The 23,514-nt window shown below is 36.8% G+C and overlaps 1 protein-coding gene across 5 annotated transcripts in view; it reads right to left on the reverse strand.

The window, feature by feature from the left end:
• The window catches only part of LRRC4C (leucine rich repeat containing 4C), a 1,352,261-nt gene that overhangs the window by 178,847 nt on the left and 1,149,900 nt on the right, over positions 1 to 23,514 (reverse strand). For all 5 annotated transcript variants that reach the window (XM_045039151.1, XM_023239774.2, XM_045039152.1 and 2 more), the window contains one exon: positions 12,597 to 12,694. The gene's annotated coding sequence lies outside the window, so the exon portion shown is untranslated. The remainder of the gene's footprint in view (positions 1 to 12,596; positions 12,695 to 23,514) is intronic.

The following is a 23,514-nucleotide window of genomic DNA, read 5'->3' on the forward strand; positions in this document are numbered from 1 at the left end:
AATTAAAATTATATCCAGATGCTTGTAGAAATAATCAGATAATTGAGCCAACTGAGGTTCACTGCTTAAATTATTCATGCAACTGCCTTAGTTCTCTGCTTTTCATTGCACATGTAGGAACAGCTGAGAAAGAATTATAGTTGTCATTTGGAAACTATTAAGTAATTTGCCTACTGATGGAATCCGTAGTCTTCTGCTAGAAACAGAATTCATCAAATAAAGGAGATGCAAACAAATCTATATTATTGCTTTATTAATCAAGAAGGAGGTCCAAGGAGGCAACTGCCAGTGTGGAATGATGCAAGTTACAAGTGAAATCGAACTTCTATTCCCTACCTATACCTTGTGTCTTAGAGAAAAAGCACTCCTCTCCCCCCGAACACATTCTTATTTGCTATAGTAGGTGAAATTCCCTGATCTCCCAGAATTTGAAATCTAGACAAGCTTATACACAACCACTATTACATTATGCAGTTATGATAAAGTAGAAAAGACACAGATCTTCAAGTTGGGAAACATGGATTAAAGACTCAACATTACCTCCAAATACAAGTGACTATGTTATGCCAAATTATGGCCCTGCAAAGATGTCCACATCATAATCCCCAGAACCCATGCAATTTTGAGAGAGAGGGAGACAGAGTGTGAGTCAGGGCAGAGAAAAAGAGACACAGAATCTAAAGCAGGCTCCATACTCTAAGCTATCAGAACAGAGCCTGACACAGGGCTCGAACTCTGACCAAGAGATCATGACCTGGGCTGAAGTTGAACACTTAACTGACTGAGCCACCCAGGTGCCCCTAATCACAAATATCATTGTAAGAGGAAGGCGGGAGGGTTAGCATTCCAGAGAGAGCAATTTGAAGATGCCACACTACTGGCTTTGAAGTTGTTTGAAGATGGAGGAAGGGACCACAAACCAAGGCCTCTGGAAGCTGGAGAAGGCAAGGAAACAGACTCTTCCATAGAGCCTCCAGAAGAAAGTCAACTCTGACAACATCTTGATTTGTATCCCCTCCAGAACCATAAATAATAGCTTTGTGTTGTTTTAAGCCACTGAGCTTGTGGTGATTTCTTACAGAAGCTATAGAAAACTACGACAGTGAACTTGAATAATCTCAGTTTCCAAACTTCTAAAATTTGGGGTGATAGCTATGTAACCAGATTATTTGGGTGACATAAAAAAGGAAAGTAGTAGACATTGGTTAGTTTAGACACTTTACTGTGTTTTAGCTAGTATTTTTATATAGCATCTCAGTTTATTTTTTCCAGACTTAACCCTCAGACACTCAGGTAGGAATGAGTACCTAATATAGTTATACAGTGAGAAATAACTTGAGCACAGAGTCCACATAATTGGTTGTGTGAGGGCAAGTGACCAGGCAGGCCAACCACAAACCTTTCTCAAGAACGATAAGAAAGGAACTACCCTGCATCCCCAAGACTGCCAAAGTAACTTAATCCTGTGATGGTTTGGGCATTTCTTACCTTTGAGGAAAAGGCCAGCAGTAAGAAGAGTAAGGGCCATGAAATTAGCAGCAATAGATTCCACATACTAGCTATTGAGCATCTACATCTTTCCATGCCGAGGCTATTCTGTTCTGTGATTTTTTTTTTGGTTACATGAACCAATAACATGTGTGTGTGTGTGTGTCCCCGTGTGTATTGGATTTTATTTACTCAAAACATTAAAAATCTACGTGAAAGTACGTGGCAAAGAATACACTATACATATATAAAATCAATTTTTTTCTATGAGGTACAAATACTGATGGTAGAAAATTCAGGTAATACTGACAAAGTATATTAGCCAAACTATAAATCATCCCAAATCCCACAGCTGGAGATAATCACTGTTAATATATGAGTGATATTTGCCTTGACCATGACTACAAAGTATAATAAATACGAAAATTTGGGGGTTGTTTTCTAGAGTGTGAGGCATCTAAACTTAACTTTGAAGGATAAGTGGGATTTTGATAAGCAAAGATGATGAGAAAGTAATACACACAGATACACACACATATATGAATTTTGACAAAGATAAAAAGATAATTCAGTGGAGAAAGGATAGTCTTTTCAACAAAAAGTGCAGAACAATTAGATGCCCATATGCAAAACTATGAACTGTGGTCCATACCACATGCCATACATTAAAAGTTAAATCAAAATGGATCATAGGCATAACTGTAAAATGTGAAGTTATAAAACTTACAGAAGAAAACATAGGAGAAAAATGTTTGTGATCTTGGGTTTGGCGAAAATATTTTAGGTACGATACCAAATGCATAATCTATGAAAGAAACATAAATAAATTGGACCTCACCAAAATTAAAAGTTCAACTCTTGGAAAGACATTGTTAAGAGAAGGAAAAAATAAGCTGCACACTGGGAGAAAATATTTGCCAACCATGTATCTCATAAAAGATTTGTAAGCAGGATATATATACACATATGTATACATATATACATACATATATGCATACATTCATACATATATATGTATACATACATATATGTATATATATGTATATATGGCTCATAAAACTTAATAGTAAGAACACAGACAACTCATACAAGAAAGATAGTGAATAAGTTACAAGCCATATAGATGGCAAATGAGCACATTAAAAGATGTTCAACATCATTAGTGATTAGGGAAATGCAAGTTGTAAGCACCATGAGATACTGCTACACATCTACCAGAATGACTGAGATCAAAGAGTGTTGGCAAGAAAGTGGAGGGACTAGAACTCCCGTGCACTGCTGTTGGGAATGTTAAATGCCACAACCAGTTTAGAAAAGAGTTTGGCTTACCATATGATCCAGCCATTCTACTCCTAGGTATTTATGCAAAAGAAATGAAAGGATATGTCCCTATAAAGATTTGTACACCAGTATCCATAGTATTTTTATCTGCAATAGCTAAAAGCTGAAAATAATCCAAATGTACACCAATGCCTGAATGATAAGAGAACTGCAGCATACCCATATATGGGATAGACTCAGCAATGAAAGCAAATGGGCTTTTAGGCGCACACTAACATGGAAGTCTGAGAATAATTATGCTGTGTGAAAGAATCTGAAGAAAAAAGGTATACATACTGTGTGCTTCCTTTAATAGAAAGCTCCAGAATATAAAAATGATTCTGTAAGTGACAGCAAATGATCAGCAGTGGCTTGGAATGAACTGGAGGCGGGAACATCAGGCCAGAAGGAGGGCCGGGGAGCATGAGGAAACATTTGGGGGATGATGCATAAGTTTACTATTCTGATTAGATTATCTTGACTGTGTGATGGTTTTACAATGTTATACATGTCAAAACTTATGAAATTATACACTTGAAATGTGTTCAGTTTATTGTATACCAATTATACCTTATCTATGGGGAAAAATGAAAGTGAAGACAGAAAACATACAAATACATGCAAGGGGAGGGAATCCGGGCACAGGAACTGCTTCCATGTGCTCAGAACACAGAGATATAAGGGCAAAGGAAGACTGTCGAAAGCATGTGAATAGCAAAGCAGTTGAAAGGGCAGAATTCTGAAACTAGGCTTCCTGAGCCTAAGTCTGTCATTTACTAACTGTGTGACTGGAAGATTAGCTTTCTCTCTGCTTGCTCATTAAAAAAAAAATGGGAATAAAAATACAACCAGCATAAGAATGTTGTTTTGAGAATTCAACATATGCAAAGTTAACATATGTAAAATATTTGCCACATGCAAATATGACATGGTTATAATAATGTTGGCCATTCCCACGATTATTATTTGTTTAACAGTTTCATTGAAATAGAATCCACCTACCATACAAATAAGTCATCTGAACATAAAAATCAAAGGTTTTCAGTACACTAAAAACTGTGCAACCACACCACAGTCTCATTTAGAACATTTTGTCATCTCAAAAAGAAACTCCTTATGCCATTAGTGGCCATTCCCCATCCCCCTCATCCTGCCTTCGTCAACCACTAATCTACTTTCTGTCTCTATAGATTTGCTTATTCTATATTCATATTGATATGGACTTATATCTGTATCATATTCAATATTTCATATAAGTGGAATCATATCATATGTGATTCTTTTGTGTCTGGTTTCTTTCATTGATCATAATGTTTTCAAGGTTCATCCATATCATAGGATATCCTGGTATTCATTCATTTTTATTACCAAATGATACTCTGTTATTTGGATACACCACCTTTTAGTGCAGGACAGAATATTTTTGTCTGAGGAGGAAACAGAAGAAAGAGCAGAGGTGTAATCTTAATGGCTGTACAGCAACCTACAAGTGGTGAGGAGTTGTTTTTGACCAGATAAGGGAAAGGGTGGCCGTAAAAGAAGCTGAGAATTTCACGGGCACAGGCCGAATACTGATCTACTTCCTTAGGCCTAGCCCCACCTGGGCTCTGAGGAAAAAGAGAGGACTCTTTCGTTCTGTACAGAGGTAATTTACTGCAGAAGAATTCCTTTCTCACTAGTCCTGTGTGCTTGGGCAAGTCATTTACATCCTTGAATTATCACTTCCCTCCAAAACTCTCCTCACCCCTCCACTCATCCCCTCCAGCCCTGGGTTTACTTCACTGACGTCTGCGGGGATCCTATGTTAATGAAGGTAAAAGTATCTAAGTAACGGGAACATTTTTTAAGTGCAAAAGTAATTCAATACTACATTGTTCTAGAGGCATTTTGAAATGGTTTCTGATGACCAAAATATCCTATAGGGATCTTTGAATTTCTTTGGAATTAATAGGTAAATAAAGAGCAAATAGGAACCCCAGATAGCCATTGTGGTTTGCTTAAAATGGGACCTAAATAAACTCAGAGGCCCTGGCAGGTAGGACTCAACCCTGTCCATCACCGTACTGTACTGTCTGCCATAATTTTTAGGATACGGTGATGTCTCAATACACTTGTTTTATTGAAGCAAAAAACAAATTGCATCAGTCAGTGCACACATCACTTTTATGTTATATTCTTAATAAAACTGCAAAGAGGCATTCTTGATAATAATCTAGCTTACATTTACTGAGCATGTACTATGTGCCAGTGTGCTAAGTTCTTTGCATGCAGTGACGCACAGTAACCTTCCTTTCATAAATAACCTGGAGGCAAGAGAAGTAAGTACTTTTTTCAAGTTTAAAAAGTAATTTGCAAAGCAGGGACTTTAACCCTGTTTGATCTAAGGCCTAAGCCTTTAAAAATGGTTTTGGCTTACTTTTATTTATTACAATGAAGTGTAATAGTTACACATCATTTCATATACAAAGACTTTACATTCCAAATGAAGGACCTGAAGGGGATCTTTTGTTTCTAAGACTAATTTTGTTTCTAAGACTTCACTTAGAAATACTCTGAAAAAACACGGGACACCTGGGTGGCTCAGTCGGTTAAGCATCCAACTCCAACTCAGGTCATGATCTTCGGTCCATGAGTTTGAGCCCTGGGTCAGGCTCTGTGCTTATATAGCTCAGAGCCTGGAATCTGTTTCAGATCCTGTGTCTCCCTTTCTGTCTGCTCCTCCTCCACTCACAGTCTGGCTCCCCCTCTCTCTCAGAAATAAATATTTAAAAATTAAAAAAAAAAGAAATACTCTGAAAAAATATACACATCAAGTCTGATATTTGATTCCTACCTGGGGGTTTTACCTGAGCTGTTTCCTAATTCAAATTATACTCCTTCATGATGCTGAGGACTCTTCAGATTCTCTGTGAAATTATCTCTGCCAAAATAGAAAATGTTTCCACATTCTGTGCCACAATACTTTATTCTTTTTTTCCCCAAAACTTTTCAAAACTCAACTCATCCATGAAATCTTCTGCGATCGAGGTGGAAGCCACCCAGACATTCTGTTAATATCTTCAGTGTGATTGATATTTCCCTCCTGCAGTGTGGTAAGATAGCATATGCGTATATGTGGGCAAGCATATATATCTTTATGTTAATGTGCATCTGTTCCTCTCGTCTCTACCATATACTATTAAGATATTAAGATCCTGGGGTCTGTCCTTGCTTCGCTCCACAGAAGAGAACATTTATTCACCTGGGTAACCCCAGTGCTCAGCTCTCTGGCATGATGTACATGTTCAATAAACATTTATTGAATGAGTGAGTGAGCGCTCAATGGTAACAGTGACAACCTCGAAGGGAAATCTCTCCTCGCACACAGAGAAAATAAGATCACGTACAAATATAACTGCAAATAGCTTGCCTTCTCGGGTATTTTAGTTTTAAGCATTCTCGGCTGAAATGTGCTGTAGAATGGCTGAGACTTAGCAGGTAATTTTCATTTCACCTCTGTTTCCAAATGGTTACCACTTACCAAATACAGCATGCTTAAGGGTGTGCTTTCCCCCCTTCAGGTACAATATTCTGGTACAGTGCTGGATTCTTTCAGATGTCTTTCCCTTTTAAAGCTATGGAGTTCACTCATATATTGCTATTTATCATGGCTGTGCAAAAGAAGAAAACTAAGGAAGAAGAACGAGGTTCTAATTCACCAACTGCCCTCTTCTGTTACAAAAAGAATATCTGAAAAATCAAAATCCTGAGTCCTGGGTGCCTTTTGCTTGGTTACATCTGATGTCAGTATTTTCAAAGGATTACTGTTACGTTAAACAATAGTCATCCGCAAACACTAGAATGTGTTCTGTTCTACGAGAGTCAGGAGAGCTGCCAACGATTACAATTGGAATAATACTGCCTAGATTTTAATCCCATACCCATCTTCTTTCTTTCTTCTTCTTTTTTTTAAGTTTATTTATTAATTTTGAAAGGGAGAAAGTGCACGTGAGTGAGTGAGCAGGGGCAGGGCAGAGAGAGAGAGGGGAAGAGAAAATCCCAAGTGGGCTCCACACCATCAGCGCGGGGCCCAATGTGGGGCTTGAACTCACGAACCATGAGATCATGACCTGAGTCTGACACTTAATCAACTAGGTCACCCAGGCACCCCTCCTTTCTATTTGAATGACCTTGACCAAGTTAGTTAACTCCTCTTTAACTTTGAAAGGAAGGTAGAAAGGGTGTTGTGAAGATTCACTGAGATAATTTCTGCAAAGAGGCTTAGGTCTAGTTATATGCATAGGAAGCCCTTCCTCCTTTATTTTTACTTGCCATTTTTATCAAGATGGTTAACTAAGTAGACTGGGGTAAATAGACTCCTCCAGAACAGACCCATTCAAAACCTCTTCAAGGGATTCCCAATGTTTCATGACACCAACACAGATCCATCCAAGAATGCTAAGTGAAAAGCAATTTCCAAGGAACCAACAGCTGAAAGACTGGGCTGCTCCTGTCTTAGCCTTGGGTGCCAAGGACTCATTCTTCACCTCAGGGATACTAACTGTTCCATGATGCAGTGTGGTGGTGGTTTCAACATCCCAGGGAAAGGGGTAGGGTCGACAGTCTAGATGAAAGAGTAGGGGACTTCGCCTGAAGGGTATTTACTTGAGCATTTAGTTGCTTACAGAGATTGGACTTTGGTTATATAAGGGCCTTTCCACCTCCCCTGAACACTTTCTTCTGCACTTTACAGGATTGTAGAATTGTGAGTCTGTCATGCAGTCCTTCTGCCAATCATGCACTCCTTTCACTGAGCCCCCAAACACCTAGCACGACAGTAGTAATCTTGGCTTCACTTTGTTGCTGAGCAACATGCATAGTGTGTATTATTGCCTTCCCCTTACAACCATCTCCAATGTCTCTTTTTAATCTCTGGCTCTGGGAATTATATCTGGCATTCTTCTTGTTTAGTCCTATTTGTAAACGATCAACTGTGTCGTTTATATTAGTTTTCACCCTGCTTCCCCTTGCTTTTTAGCATATTGCTAGAGGTCACAGTCCTCATAACAACAGGCAAGGGATATTGTCACTGTTATAAACCAGGACAATAGGAGTCATAGTTCAGCCTCATTCCCGGGAAAACATGGTAGGTCCACAGATTGACCTCCTACTCAGGCCTCCTTCTGGTATGAAAACAATATGGATTATAAAAAGATAGTATGTGTACGTGTCTTTTAATGGATGTAAAGGGTCATTTCTTACCCTTTGAAAATCTTTTCCTTTCGTTTACAATTTATTTTTTCAATTTGTTTTCCATGTCTATTTCATCAGAAAATATATATGAAAAGAATAAGTCAAAATCTCATCACTCAGATATTTCTATACATATCTATGCATTATATAAATACATAATATATAAATTGCTGGTAACATACATAATTTGCTATAATCAGATTTTTAAAATTAATAATATAAATAATATCTCCATGTCTATACATTTGGAGCAACAGCATCATCACTAATGACTGTATAGTGTCTTATTATATCATTAGGACATATTACAACAAGTCCTTTATTGCCATATATATATAGGTTGTTTCTGATATTTACAATGCTCCAATGATTGTGCATGTACAATGTCTTAACCCATTCGGCCACTGATTTCTTTAGGATGAATATTAGAAAAGGAAATGTTAGGGACAGTCTGACTATTAACGACTTTTGATAGAATGCCCTATTGGTCTCTGCAAGGGTTACACCAAGTAACTCTCTCAATAGCATTTTATAAAAATGCTCTTTGTTTATACTCTTGCCATCACTGGGTGTTTTAATTCAGTTTTTAATTTAAAGGCCAAGGAGGAGACATCTCATATCATTAGATGTATGGTATAAGAATTTGTTAACTAGGGCCTGAGTCATGAGAATGTGGGCATGCTTTTTCTATTACCAAGAACTCTATGAATCAGATCTAATAACTATTTCAGTCACTACCAATACAGCCACATTTCAGAGACAACCCAAACTGGAAAAAGCTATATTTTTTTATCAAAAAAATTCCCATGGATGTGATAATAGCAAATATCCTTTTAGTTCTTTTTAGATTGAGGCAATAATATTGTTTCATTTGAAATTACGTATCTCATTTTAGACGTTGGAGGATCTAATTTATAGATATGTTTCCAGGAATAAGTGGAACTCTATTTGTTCCTAAATAAAAATGTCAATCATAAAGGAACAGTCACTGCAACTTAACTGCATAGACGTCTAGTTTTTGTATATGAATCACAAACCTGACAAGACTATTTGAAGCCTGTTACAATCTGTTGCTCTGTCCATTTAACCACCTTTATAGAAGACAATAATTCTCAGTCCTTCTATGAGCAAGCAGAAGTCAGAAACAAACTTAAATGCTGATAGGGCCAATTCCTATTAAGATAAAAATTCCAAATGCGACAAAAGTCTGCATGCCAGTACTTAATACACAACATAAGGGAAGAGCTGTGATAGTTAATCCAAGGGGTAGTTATATTTTCTGATCTCCCCTAAGATTTTAATATATTTTTGCAAAAGTTTCTTGGAATATTTCCCTGATGATACAAACTTTTCTTTAGAACCTGTTATCCAATCATTTTACTAACTGGTGTAAATGTGATTAGAAAGTTGACAAATCTCAAGGAAAAATTAAAGTTAGGCTGTTTTCACTATCATCTAATTTTATTATGCTGTGTTTTTTTGGTGCCCAGAAACCAAATAGCCTTGAACTTCTGAGGTCATATTGTTTAGGATAGGTCTACCAGGGATGGACAAGCTTTCTCTTTAGTTACCTGTGATTTTATTTTTCATTTCTGTCTCCTAATATGCTAAATGAATGATATTATTAAGGTTTTGAGGATATGAGGAAAAGGAAAAAAAAACTCATTGACTCATTCTAAACTAGAAGGACAAACATGTATATTTTAGAAAATAGTCTCATCAATTTATAATGAATCTAATTATCCATTCAAATGATTTATTTCAATGAACATTTGTTAACATCAGCAATGAGCACATCTTTGGTTGTACTTAATCTGGAGGAAATTTTAGGTCTTAAACTCTGGGTCCTAAATTAGGATTTTTCATTTGTCCCTTTCTGCAGCAGGTAACCCTACTGACCTAGGACCACTTTATCCCTCTCTAAAGGTCTTTGTTTTGTGAAGGATTTTTAGGTTTGGCTTCCCCAGGGAAGCCCCAGTCTTTCTATTTCCTTACTGTTTCTGTTCTCTTTTTCAGTATATTTTTGTTTATTTGTTTTGGGGGACTAGTCCCTTTACTGAATGGCTTTTACTTTCCCCAGGATATAATTATAGCTGGGTATCTAATCTGGCATCTCAGCAGAAGGAAGCCATGGATCCAAATTGTAGGGCTGAAAACAGATTACATGCATGGCCTCATGTCTATCCAATTCATACCTCACTGACAACAGCAGACACGTCAAACAAGTTCCTCAACATGTGCATTTATGGTCATGCTTCCTGACTTCCAAACCTTTAGGCACTGAAATGTAGTTGGACCACTCTACATGTCCCTTCTTGAGATCACCTTCTCAATGACTAAATTTTCCTTCCCATTTGTCTTCTGTGGTTTCTTTAGTTCAAGCATGGTTTTAGATACCCATTGTCAAGATTACACTAGGCTGTGTTTCTTTGTTTTTTGTTTTTGTTTTTTTGGTTACATATAGCTAGCAGAATATTTTAAATCAAAAGGTCTCCCATTCCACACTTGAATGGGATGGAGGGAGAAACCAGGCTCCTCCTTTAAATATCAGAAGTCCGTATTCCCTGTAGGAGCATAGGTTTGATGACAAGGGATAGCCCTTCCTTTCAGAGTGAATATAAGATAGGATCAGGACCTTTATAGATTTAATCATACTTTCATAATAACTTACAGAAGTATAAGTTTTGAGTGTCAAATTTAGTTGACCCTCCTTGTTATTCTTTTTTTATTCATTAAAAAAATTTAATGTTTATTTTTGGGAGGTGGGGAGTGCAAGTCGGGGAAGGGCAGAGAGGGAGACACAAAATCCAAAGCAAGCAGGCTCTGGTCCCTGAGCTGTCATCACAGAGCCCGACACAGGGCTTGAACCCACAAACTGCAAGATCATGACCTGAGCCGAAGTCAAAGGCTTAACCGACTGAGCCACCTGGACACCCCAACATTCCTTATCATTCTTTAAGGATATATGAAAGAGACCTTTGCTAATAATCAGCTTTCTAAATGTCAGTGTACCCCTTACATTTTTGTGGGTTACTCATGTTAATAGATGATACACCATGTATTCCATGAAGTGTTGAGTATCAACTAATATCAAATATAGACTCCTCTTTCATGATGATATCTTATCTCATTTTTGATGATTAATTCTTCCCCATGATATGTATTCATGGTGTATTGGTAAATCCAGATGACTGTCCTTCCATTATAGGAGACAAAGTTGCTCTAATCCATTATATTTTTTCCTTGGCTAATCCTTAGCTAGTATAGCTAAAGGGCAAAGATATCACCAAAATCAGACTAACTCAAATGACCAAAAGAAATCAATTTTTTTCTTGCGTGATCTTGAATCTCAGATAAAGAAACATAAATGTAAATGAAATAGCATTTCTTCATTCTAGAGGCATCATCCAGTTCAAAGTATTAAGCGGATCCCATGACCAAGAATGTCTGCAGATGGTTGGCTTTGTTCAAAATCCTTTACCAGGTTTATTATTTTACTCTTACATTCAAGCTTATAGTTCTTTTTCTATTCTTTTAATAAGTTCCATTTTTTGGTTTTATTTTTACCAACACATAAAGCCAAATAACACTGATGATTCATTAAGTTACAATTATAAATTCTCACTGAGATAAGCACCCTGAGGAGTTACCTAAGCTCACTTACTTCCTAAACTGTTCCTTCCACACCTTCTTTAAAGAATAATTTAATAATATGCTTGAAAAATCAAACATTATCTGGTAGGCTTTCTTTATGAATTAAAACCATTAATGCAGATGTCTACCATATACTTATCTGCTTTATGACAATACAGACAACATGCCCATTGAGATTCTGAAAACACATGACTTCTAACAAACCATTGGCAACAATTCTTCCTTGAATCTGGTTTGAATATCCTTAAAGCAGGAGAAATCAGAGTGCTGTGGTTGTCTTCATCACCCAGGAGAAATTCTCTTGGTGTGCTACTAGTTTAATAAAGTCCTGATGCAACTTCTAATGGACCTTCTTCTGTTTTACAGGTCACTCCTATTCTTCAGTGGTATGAGGGAAGAATATTTATTCTCTTTTCTCATTTTTTTTCCATCTGAAGAAAATTCCACCATAGAAAGCCTCTTGGCTTCTTTTTACTCCATTTATTTACTCTCTCCTCTCCTTGGTCATTATAGTTGTTTATTTGGTGAACTCAGGAGCAAGACTTTGTCACTTATCATTTAACCTATTCTATTCACCTGTATCTTTAGTGTAGGCTGCCTTATATCTGCTACTTCATGCTGGAAATTTAATGGCCAGGCTGCCATATCAGAGGAGCCTGCTGTGGCCCAGCACTTCCTGGGCCTGGATGAGTGAATCTATCTAACTCTTAGATTCAATGTTACAGAGTCTATTTTAGCCAAGCATTGAAACAGCATCCTTAGATATTATCTGCATTATTAATAAAAATGGCATCCATCTTTCCATTTGCCTGTTCTTTTGACTTCTTAAACCTCACTTTGTTTTGAACTTGGGCAGCTAGAATGGAAGCCCCCAGAGAATAGATTAGTAGCTTGGAACTTACCTTATCAAAATTTCTCCAACAGGTCCTGATCTTCCTGAGAAAACCCAAAGAATTTAAAGAAGTGCTCGGGATTTCGGCAGATGATGTTTATTTTACACCTGGAGTGAGACAACACAGATATATTTTTAAACCATGTTATATGAATGAGAACAAATTTAGGGTAGACATTCCTGCCTGCCAAACTCACCCAATAGAATGAATTGATGAAATATTCCTCTTTCTAACATAAACACACACACACACACACACACACACACACACATATATATATATATATATACATATACATATATATGCACACATATATATATATAGATACATATATGGGTCTATATATAATACGTATATATGTGTATGATACATATGCATTATATATATATATGTATACATATAGTTGCATATATATAGTTGTATATATATAGTTTGTTTAGTGTATCCATCCTAGATTTGTTAGTCTTATTTTGTCAATATTCATTGCATTGTATTATTGAAATGTGCCATAGGCTCTTTTTTCAATTATGAAATGTATTGTCAAATTGGTTTCCATACATAGGCTTTTTATCTATAGGTACCTTTTTGAACATATATTTGAGAGACTTCTTGTTCTTACCTCATCCTTCTGTCATGAGTTCCAACTATACAGATAATTATTGCTTTATTTCAAACCTAATGGTCAAATGAACACAGAAAACTATAGAATATACACTGTAATTTACAGATTTCTCAGTTTGATATAGCAACAAGAAAATGAGTAAATATAGGCACTGAATTGAGAACTGGAACTAGATTCAATTAATAATCCTGCCATAATTAGCCAGTTAATTTTGCGTGTCCAAACATCACTAGGTCTTAATCACTTCATATGAAAAAATAAGGGCTTTGTACAAAATTGCTACTGAGGCCCCTTCCATCTTTTAAATTCTGTGATAACTTTTCTTCTAAAGATGTGGTTTGATGTAGATAGAATGGTTAGAGAGAGTTTGCAGTAACAAAACTATCATGCTAGAAAAAACCTGAATTTTTATAAATTTATCATATGTTCCTAATTGCTAGCTTCAATCTTTGCTGGACAATTAGTTACTTATAGTTAAATGATACTAAGGTGACTGTAGTCAATTACTTTCAGGTTCATCTATTGATTTTGTAAAAAATCAATTGTATATCTCAGGGAGCTGAATAAAATTTTATTTGTAACTCCTAGGATTCATGATACATTGGCACCTTATGACCATTGGTTCACTTTCTGTCTATCTTTCTGCTGCCCTAATATTGAAGGGAAGAAGCTGGAAAAGTATGGCAAGTTGTAAGCTGTTTTACAGAATTTGTCATTATACCATGACTTGCCCACACCCTCAGGTACTTCCCAAAGGGGAGAAATGTCTCTTGGTGAAATAGCCATACCTAATTGGTGTTTCATATGTAATTGTTTTGCAAAAAACAAAGCAATTTTTAAAATTGGGAACTGAGTGATAGCTGAAATTACCACTTACAAAGATAATTTAAAAACTAAACCATGAGCTCTTTTGGTTGTTATTAGAACAATGGAGACTCATATAAACCTGTACCAGATTTCTGACATGGATAAGCTACCTACATTATTTTACAGATTAAGCCTCATAATCACCCTATAAAAATTTTGAAGTAGGAGCTTAATTTTATAGGTGAAGAAACTGAGGCATGAGTCAGTTTCCCAGAAAGAGGTAAAAGGTGGCCAAGTTAGCAGGTCTGTGTGATTCCAGAGCAGTCCTCCTTCCTATCCCATATATCTTGATATTACAAAGTTTGTTGGCCACACTAGGCCAGTAAATACTCCATTTCAACAGGTTCTCTTAGGCCTGTTATTTATGTGAGCCTCTGAATGCACTGGTTAATGTAATTTTGATATAGGAAGGCCTTGTCTGATTTTTCCCCAGGACTATGATTTTTGTATTTCATTTCTACGTTCAGGGGAATAAAATGCCTTATCCATCTTTTAGCCTGAGTTTTCTGCCTGATATTTAGCATGTTTCAAAGACATGTGTTGATAGCAGGATGCTTACTTTCTATCTTTGTACAGAAAACTGAGCTAGGTGGGGCTGCCTGCAGGGGCAGAGGCATTGGATGCAAGAAAGCATCGTGGTGGGTGGTTGTACAGAGAAGAACTGGGCAGAGGGTTTGTTGATCAGAACAAAGTGAATCATTATACAAAGTCATAGAATGTGGGGCTGGAAGAAGCTTCACAAACCAATTAATTCAAATTTCACAGTGTTTAGTTGAAAGAAGTAAGAAACAAGGTGTCCACAAATTAGAAACCGGGTTTCTGGATATCACCCACCCACCCAGCTTCTCAGTAGTATAATGGAATCCTCAACTGTATGCTTATATGTATCTCTTAAAAACAGAATGCACTGTTCTAGGTTTATATGTGTCTGTAGCATTGTGTGGTTTGAGACCCAAAATGCTTAGTGGTTATGAGAAAGACCATGGGGTCAGACCACCCTGAGTCCTGGGCAAGCAACATCACTCTTTCTGCTTGTGGAATTTTAGGAAAGGCTTAATCTCTCCATGGGACACTTTCTTAATCCTTAAAACAGGTTAATGAGAGTAGCCACGTCTCTGCACTGCTTTAGGGATCACATGAGCACTTTACAAATAAAAATAAATAATAAATATATAATATTTATATTATATCCCCGGCAGGGGAGGGGTAGAGATAAAGGGGAGAGAGAGAATCCCAAGCAGGCTCCACACTGTCCCAAGCAGAGCCCGACACAGGGCTCAAATTCACAAACCATGAGATCGTGACCTGAGCCAAAATCAAAAGATGAATGCTTAAATGACTGAGCCACCCAGGTGCCCCATGAGCACTTTTTATAAAACACTTTGCAGGGCGCCTGGGTGGTGCAGTCGGTTAAGCGTCCGACTTCAGCCAGGTCACGATCTCGCAGTCCGTGAGTTCGAGCCCCGCGTCAGGCTCTGGGCTGATGGCTCAGAGCCTGGAGCCTGTTTCCGATTCTGTGTCTCCCTCTCTCTCTGCCCCTCCCCCGTTCATGCTCTGTCTCTCTCTGTCCCAAAAGTAAATAAACGTTGAAAAAAATATTTATATAAAACACTTTGCATCAAGGTCCAGCACAGATTAAGTAAGCATATACAAAAATTTCCAGTTATCAATCTCATCACTCATTACAGTGACCCTAACATAATGAAACATTCTTTGAAAATTGTGTTTTTCTTTTAAGTAAGGAAACATAAATCCCAATGAAAGGAGACTCTGGATGAAATCTAACAGAATAGAGTGAAATTGCCAGCATGGTCATAAAGACTAGGTTTCTCCTCAGTGACATGGGAAAGATACTAATCTCTATACGTATTTGAAGTTATATGTGTATTACTGTGAAAGAAGAGATTCAGAAATTGATCTTTTTGCTCAAGACTGTCCAAATCAATTGCACTCAAAGGCAGAAGTTCTCATAGCTTCTCATAGCTAGAACTTGTAACTAAAACAAAGGATTTTACACAATAAAAAGAGTGAAAAATAGAAAGCCTCACTTTTTTTCTTAATCGTAAGCTGATGTGAAGGGATGTCCTTTTGGATTCTGCTGTTAGAAAGCTCAGTTATGCAATATTCATACAAAAATAGTTCTAAATCAATACAACATATTTTACATTTACATTAACATTTAAATTAATGAGAAGCTTAATGTGAATTATGGAGCTTTAGATGTTTAGGACTATGTCCCTTCTTGCCAACTTGGAACAGAGTCTATTGACTCACCTTCTCAGTCTTATAAACAGCTTCCAGACTTTGTGTATTTTCAGTGCCAGAGGATTTTCAGGCTGGTGAAAGATGCCATATTGACATCACCAGGGAATGAAGTTGGCCCTATTCATTAAATATGTAAAATGCCTCCAGCAATGACACACACCTTCCCTGAAGGGTAGTTTGCCATAGATGGTTGTCAGTCCCGAGAATGCTCTGGGATCAGCACTTACTGCTCCACCTTTCTTTTCCCCCATTAAAATGATCCGACAAATATTTCTCGAACACCTACTATGGACACAGAACTGTGCTAAAACAACACAGATTCTACTTCAAGGAACTCATCTTGTATTGAAGGATACAGTCACATATATAAACAATTATAGAATATCACATGTTCTGTAATGAAAGAAGATACATACTGGGTGCAGTGAGAGACACCTGAATAAGACTGGAGGAGAATCAAGAATGGCTTCTGAAGAAACGAGGCTTGAAAGAGAAGTAGGCATTAGTCAATCAAAGCAAAGCCGAAATCTCACCAGAGAGGAGAGCCTATACATAAGACCACATCTTTGCTTAAATAAACAAGAAGTTTTAACTGATCGGTGTGAGAGGTGGCTTAAGGGTGTGTGTGTGTGTCTGTGTACGCATACATGTTTGGGTGTAACAAATTAGCATGCATGGTTAGATGGTCAGGGACAAGTTTATGAGAGATAGATATCATATGCTAGCTTTAAGAGCTTGGTACCATCCTTAAAATGGTGCAGGTGAAGAAATTCTGATGTAGTCTGTTTGTTTGTTTGTTTTAATAATTCTTATCGTATAGAGAAGTTTCAGGTTCACAGCAAAACTGAACAGGAAATAAAGAGAAATATATCTCCTATCCCTACACATGCCAAACGTCTCCAACTATGGATATCCCACACTGCAATGGTACATTTGTTACAATTAATGAACCTACATGGACACATCATTATCACCCAAATTTCATAGTTCACATTAGAATTCACTCTTGTTGTTGTAAAGTCTATGAAGTTTGACAAATGTATACTGAAGTACCATTGCATATTCAGACAGAGTAGTTTTGTTGCCCTAAACATTTTCTTCACTATACCTATTCATTCTCCCCTCCCCCACCCCCTGGAAACCATTAGTCTTTTTACTATCTCCATAGTTTTGCCTTTTCCAAAATGTTATATAATTGGGTTTATAGAATACATAAACTTTTCAGATTGGCTTCTTTCACTTAAAAATATGCATTTAAGTTTCCTTCATATCTTTGTATGGCTTGATAGCTTATCTCTTTTTGGTGCTGAATGATATTTCATTGTCTGGATTTACCACAATTTATCCCTTCACTTACAGAAGGACATCTTGGTTGCTTTCAAGTTTGGTCGCTTATGAATTAAACTGCTATAAACATCTGTGTGTAGGTTTTTGGGTGGATCTAAGTTTTCACTTCTTTGGGTAAATACCACCTGATGCAATTGCTGAACCACATGATAAAAGTATGATTTAGTTTTGTAGGAAACTACCAAACTGTCTTCCAAACTGGCTGTACCATTTTGCACTCTTACTAGCAATAAATGGGAGTTTCTATGGTTCCACATCCCTGCCGCATCTAGTGTTGCCAGTGTTTTCAATTTTGGCCATTCTATTAGGTCTGTAGTGGTATCTCTTTATTGTTTTAATTTGTGTTTCCCTGATGACGTATGATGGGGAGCATCTTTTCATATGTTTGTCATCTGTATATCTTCTTTTTTTAATTTTTTTTAATGTTTATTCATTTTTGAGAGACAGAGACAGAGCACGAACGGAGGAGGAGCAAAGAAAGGGAGGGAAACACAGAATGTGAACAGGCTCCAGGCTCTGAGCCATCAGCACAGAGCCTGATATGGGGCTAGAAATCACTGACCACGAGATTATAACCTGAGCTGAAGTCACACACCCATCCGACTGAACCACCCAGATGCCTCTTGTCATGTGTATATCTTCTTTGATAAGGCTTATGTTTAATGGGGTGCTTGTTTTCTTACTGTTGAATTTTGAAAGTTCTTTTGTATTTTATATATTTTATATACTAACTTATATTTTATATTTTATATACTAACTTATTATCAGATGTGATTTTTGCAAATATTTTCTCCCAATTTGTGGCCTGTCCCCATTCTCTCAACAGTGTCTTTCCTGGAGCTGAAAATTTTAATTTGAATGAAGTTCAGCCTATCATTTATTTCATTCATAGATCGTGCCTTTGGTTCCTTGTGTAAAACGTCACTGCCATATCCACTGTCATCTAGGATTTCTCATATGTTATCCTCTGGGAGTTTTAAAGTTTTGCGTTTTACATTTAGGACTATGATACATTTGGAACTAATTTTTGTGAAGGGTGCCAGGTCTTTGTCTAGATTCTTTTCTTTTTCTTTTCTTCATTTTTCTCTTTTTCTTTTTGTTTCTTTTTTTTCCTTGCATGTAGATGTCCAGTTGTTCCAGCACAATTTGTTGAAAAGACTACATTTTCTCCATTGTATTGCCTTTTTTCCTTTGTCAAAGTTCAGTTGACTATATTTATGTGGGTCTATAGCTGAGCTCTCTATTCTGTTATTCTCTATTTTCTATTCTATTCGGAGTTCTCTATTCTCTATTTTATTTGTTTATTCTTTCACCAATATGTCATGGTCTTTATAGTAAGTATTGATATTGAGTAGTGTCAGTTCTCCGACTTTGTTTTTCTCCATCGACACTGTGTTGGCTATTCCATGTCTTCTGCCATTTCACATAAACTTGAGAATCAGTTGGGAATTTCCAAACTTGCTGGGAGTTTCATTGGAATTTTTATTTATTTTTTTTATCCTTATCTATTCTTGATAGAGAGAGTGGGTGTGAGCGGGGGGGGGGGGACGGGGGCAGAGAGAGAGGGAGACACAGATCCAAAGCAGGCTCCAGGCTCTGGCTGTCAGACAGTTTGAGCCTGGTGCAGGGCTCGAACTCACAAACCGCGAGATCATGACCTGAGCTGAAGTCAGACACTCACCAGACTTAGCTACCCAGGGGCCTTGGAATTGCAGTGAATTTACAGATCTGATTGGGAAGAGCTGACATCTTGACAATATTGAGCCTTTCTTTCAATATTGAATATCTGTCCCTTTGTTCAGTTCTTCTTGATAACTTTGATCAGGGATTTTTAGTTTTCTTCATAGAGATTTTGCACATATTTTGTTAGATTTATACCTAACTATATCATTTTTGTAATATGTGGTTAATTATAAATTCCATTTGTTCATTGCTGGTATATGGGGAAAAGATTGAGTTTTGTGTATTAGCCTTGTATTTTGCAACCTTGCTATTACCACTTATTAGTGAAAGCTCCTAGAAAGGAGCTTTTTGATTCTTTCAGACCTTCTAATAAATAAAGTCCTCTGCAAAGAAAGTTTTCTTTCTTTCTTCCCAATCATTATATCTTTCATTTCATTTTCTTGTCTTATTGAATTGCCTATAATTCTGATTTAAGAAATATCACTCTGGTAATATTATGGAGAATAGATGAAATCTGAGGAGTGCTTTCTCCATAACATTGTCAGATGTTAAAATATGCCACAGTAAACCCCTGATGGAGTTCTTGTGATATCAGATGTAACTCACAGGTGGTGGAGAATGTCATAGATTCACTAATCCAGTCCTTGTGGCTTCCCTTTTGACAGTGGATTGATATGGGTCAATGAGAGAAACATAATTAGCAATGCTGTACCTGTATTCTACTACCCTAATTCAGTTTTGCAAAAACATATTAAGTACCAACTATGTAACAGGAAAAGTATTACATCCTGTGATGGAATGATAGAAAAGACAGCATGGTGCTTGCCCTCAAGAAATTTATATTTTGGTGAAAGGTGAGAAAGAACATTAAGTAAATACAAAATGCTTAGTGACATGGTAAAAACTATTAAAAATAAACAGGATATTGTGATAGCCATTAGTGTGGGGTTAGTCAGTGTTGCTTTAACTGTAAAGCGGGTGAACTCTGGACTGGGACTCGCTAGATTCAAATCCCAGCTCTGCTAATTCCCATTATGTCATCAAGACCCTGTGCCTCAATTTCACCATCTGCAAAATAAAGATAAATATTCCACTTCATAGGGTTGTTCTGAGGATTAAGGGAGATAATAAATATACAGTAGGTAGCCTAGTACATGGCACATGGAAGTGGTCAACATTATTACCTGTTATTATAGTTGTGGTTACTATTATTACTTTGTGCTTACTATCACTATTCTTTGGATAGCTTGGTAAAGGAAGCCCTCCTCAAAAGGGTAATTTTGGGCTTAGGCCTGAAGAATGAGAAGGAGCCTACCATATGAAGAGCTTTAGGAAGGATGTTTACATAAATTTCTAGATAGAACCAGCAACAAGTGAAAAATTCCTGAAATAATGTTAAAATTATTAGGGTACATAGAATGATTTTACGTAAGTTCCAGCTTCTTAGGCTTTGACTCCAGGAAAGAAGAGATAACATGTCTCAATCAAGAACCCATAATCCAGAGGTCATCTGCTAGAATCATGTAAGAAAAGTCACACTCCAGCAATAGCTACCAAGACTTTAGTCCTTCTGTTAACCAACACTAGGTGATCTGATATTAGAAAATACTAAACTGGTATTTGTTGGCAAATAAATATGTTGGTACTTGGCATTATGAATAATAGAAGTGGGCCTTTATTGATAAAATTAAAGGTATTTATCATTATTGTTGATAAAAATTATGATATGTGAAATTGACCTATATATTTTTGAGATAATCCTCATATTTATTTTAACACAGTTTAAGACCCTAATGGGGCATGAAGCTTATATCCCAGGCTTGATCCATAAATGGTTCTCTGTCCAGGCATGAGTTAGAATAACATTTCATTTGCTGATCCAACTTTAAAGGTATACTAATTCTACCTCTAGAATGCTCTCTGCTAAAAGGTGACATTCAGAGCACTTCAAAGAACAAAAGGATATAACTTTGTTGCACTTTTAGAAGAGGTTGTTGTTGAAACTATTTTGTGTTTATTCACTAAGGCAAGCATGTATGTCTAAAAGACAGGTGTTTGGCAAAATTAGTTCAGTGGCTTTGCTTTACTATTACATAATACTGAGGGGATCACTAACCTTCACCTAGTTCAGGCTTCTTTCCCTATTATTATCTACATATAGTGCCTATGTGTTTTGCAGAACCAATTCAGCTTAGATTAATTTGCAACACTTTCCATGTTCAAGGAGCAAACAGGAAACTGCTGGGTCTTGAGTGCTCTAAGAAAGATACTGTAAGATACTGGAATCAGAGAGGTAGGCAAGAAACAAAGAATACAGGGATTTGTAGCTCCTGATAACATTTTTGGATTTAATTTTTAGTTTAATAGGCGTTCTCTAAGATATTGGAAGAGAGTATCACTGATCTGCTTTGCATTTTTAAAAAATTACATAAACCAATGTGTAGAAAATGAATTATGAGGGTTGAATGCAGGGAGGAAAGTTGAGGAATAGTACAGAAATCCAGGCAAGAGTGATGGAGACTCACACCCAGTGTTAGAAATGTATATGAAAAATGTGAAAGGACTTAGAAATGTATTTTGGAAGAAATCCCATTAAGATTTGCTTGTGGATTGGAAGTGCAAAATATAAGACTTCTATGTTTGGGGCAGCTGTTGGAAAACCTTCCATGCTGAATGCGGCTGTTGGAGAAGGTCTGTGTTGGAGGGCTGAGGTTCAGTCTTACAGCTATGGGGTGCCTCTGGCAATGGCTGGAGGGAGAAATGTTACAATGTTATAAGAAATAGCACAGGAAGTCTGTTGATTTCCCCATGGATTCCCACATAAAGTTGCTGATTCCCACAGTTGGCCTTTCAACAGAGACTACCTGTGGAGGGCACATGTGAGATGCCTTGTTCATATAATGAATCCAACATCTCAGTGTTTCAGATTTCTTTCAAATTCACTGTGTCTTGCTGTTTGCTTGTAGAAAATGAACGGCCATGAAGAGGATCTCCATCTTTGTCATCATTAAGAAGATAATTTTAATCAAAACTATGGGGCTTCACAATAATTATTGACTCTTGGTTCAGTGCATGGAATATATTTTCATAGTCATTGATTTAGTCAGTCAATCCATCTGTCAGTCAGCAATTCACTTGATAAATATTTACTAGAAATTAGCCTTACATTGGGCTAGGTATTACAGATGAATCTTATATAACCCTGCTGTTGCCTGTACAGCTCTTAGATGTTTAGTCTATCAAACACGAACAAAAAATATTCCAAGCTCAGTTCAGGAAATTGACTTCAATGCACTCTATGTTGACTCTGGGACAGTTGCAAAAATGAAGGAATAAAGCAATACACCAATAATAAAGTTGATTGCTTTTATGTTTGATTTATGAAAACTTTACATCTTTTAGAAATTCAGATTTTATTCTCATTTTATACTTCCAATTTCTAGTTGTGAATGTACTCGAGATTTTTTTTTAAAGAGCGGTATCAGTTATTATATATAAATAATCGTGATCTTGATACAAGTTAACAGACACGTAATATAGATACATAGGTATTTATCCAAAGGATACAAAAATGCTGATTCAAAAGGGCACATGCGCCCCAATGTTTACAGCAGCACTACCAACTATAGCCAAATTATGGAAAGAGCCCAATGTCCCTCGACTGACAAATGGATAAAGAAGATGTGGTATATATACACAATGTAATATTACTTAGCAATCAAAAAGAAGGAAATCTTGCCATTTGCAACAACATGGATGGAACTAGAATGCATTATGCTAGGCAAAATAAGTCACAGAAAATTAAATATCATATGTTTTCACTCATATGTAGAATTTAAGAAACAAAACAGATCAACATAGGGGAAGGGAAGGAAAAATAAGATAAAAAGAGAGAGGGAGGCAAACCATAAGAGAGTCTTAAATACAGAGAACAAACTGAGGGCTGCTGGCAGGGTGTCGGGTGGGGGGATGGGCTAATTGGGTGATGGGCATTAAGGAGGGCAGTTGTTGGGATGAGCACTGGGTGTTATATGTAAGTGATGAATCACTAAATTCTACTCCTGAAACCATTACCACACTATATGTTAACTAGCTTGGATTTAAATAAAAATATTTTAAAAAATAGACACAAAGGTTTGTAGA

Source organism: Felis catus, chromosome D1 (assembly GCF_018350175.1).
Source record: "Felis catus isolate Fca126 chromosome D1, F.catus_Fca126_mat1.0, whole genome shotgun sequence".
Classification (NCBI taxonomy): Eukaryota; Metazoa; Chordata; class Mammalia; order Carnivora; family Felidae; genus Felis; species Felis catus.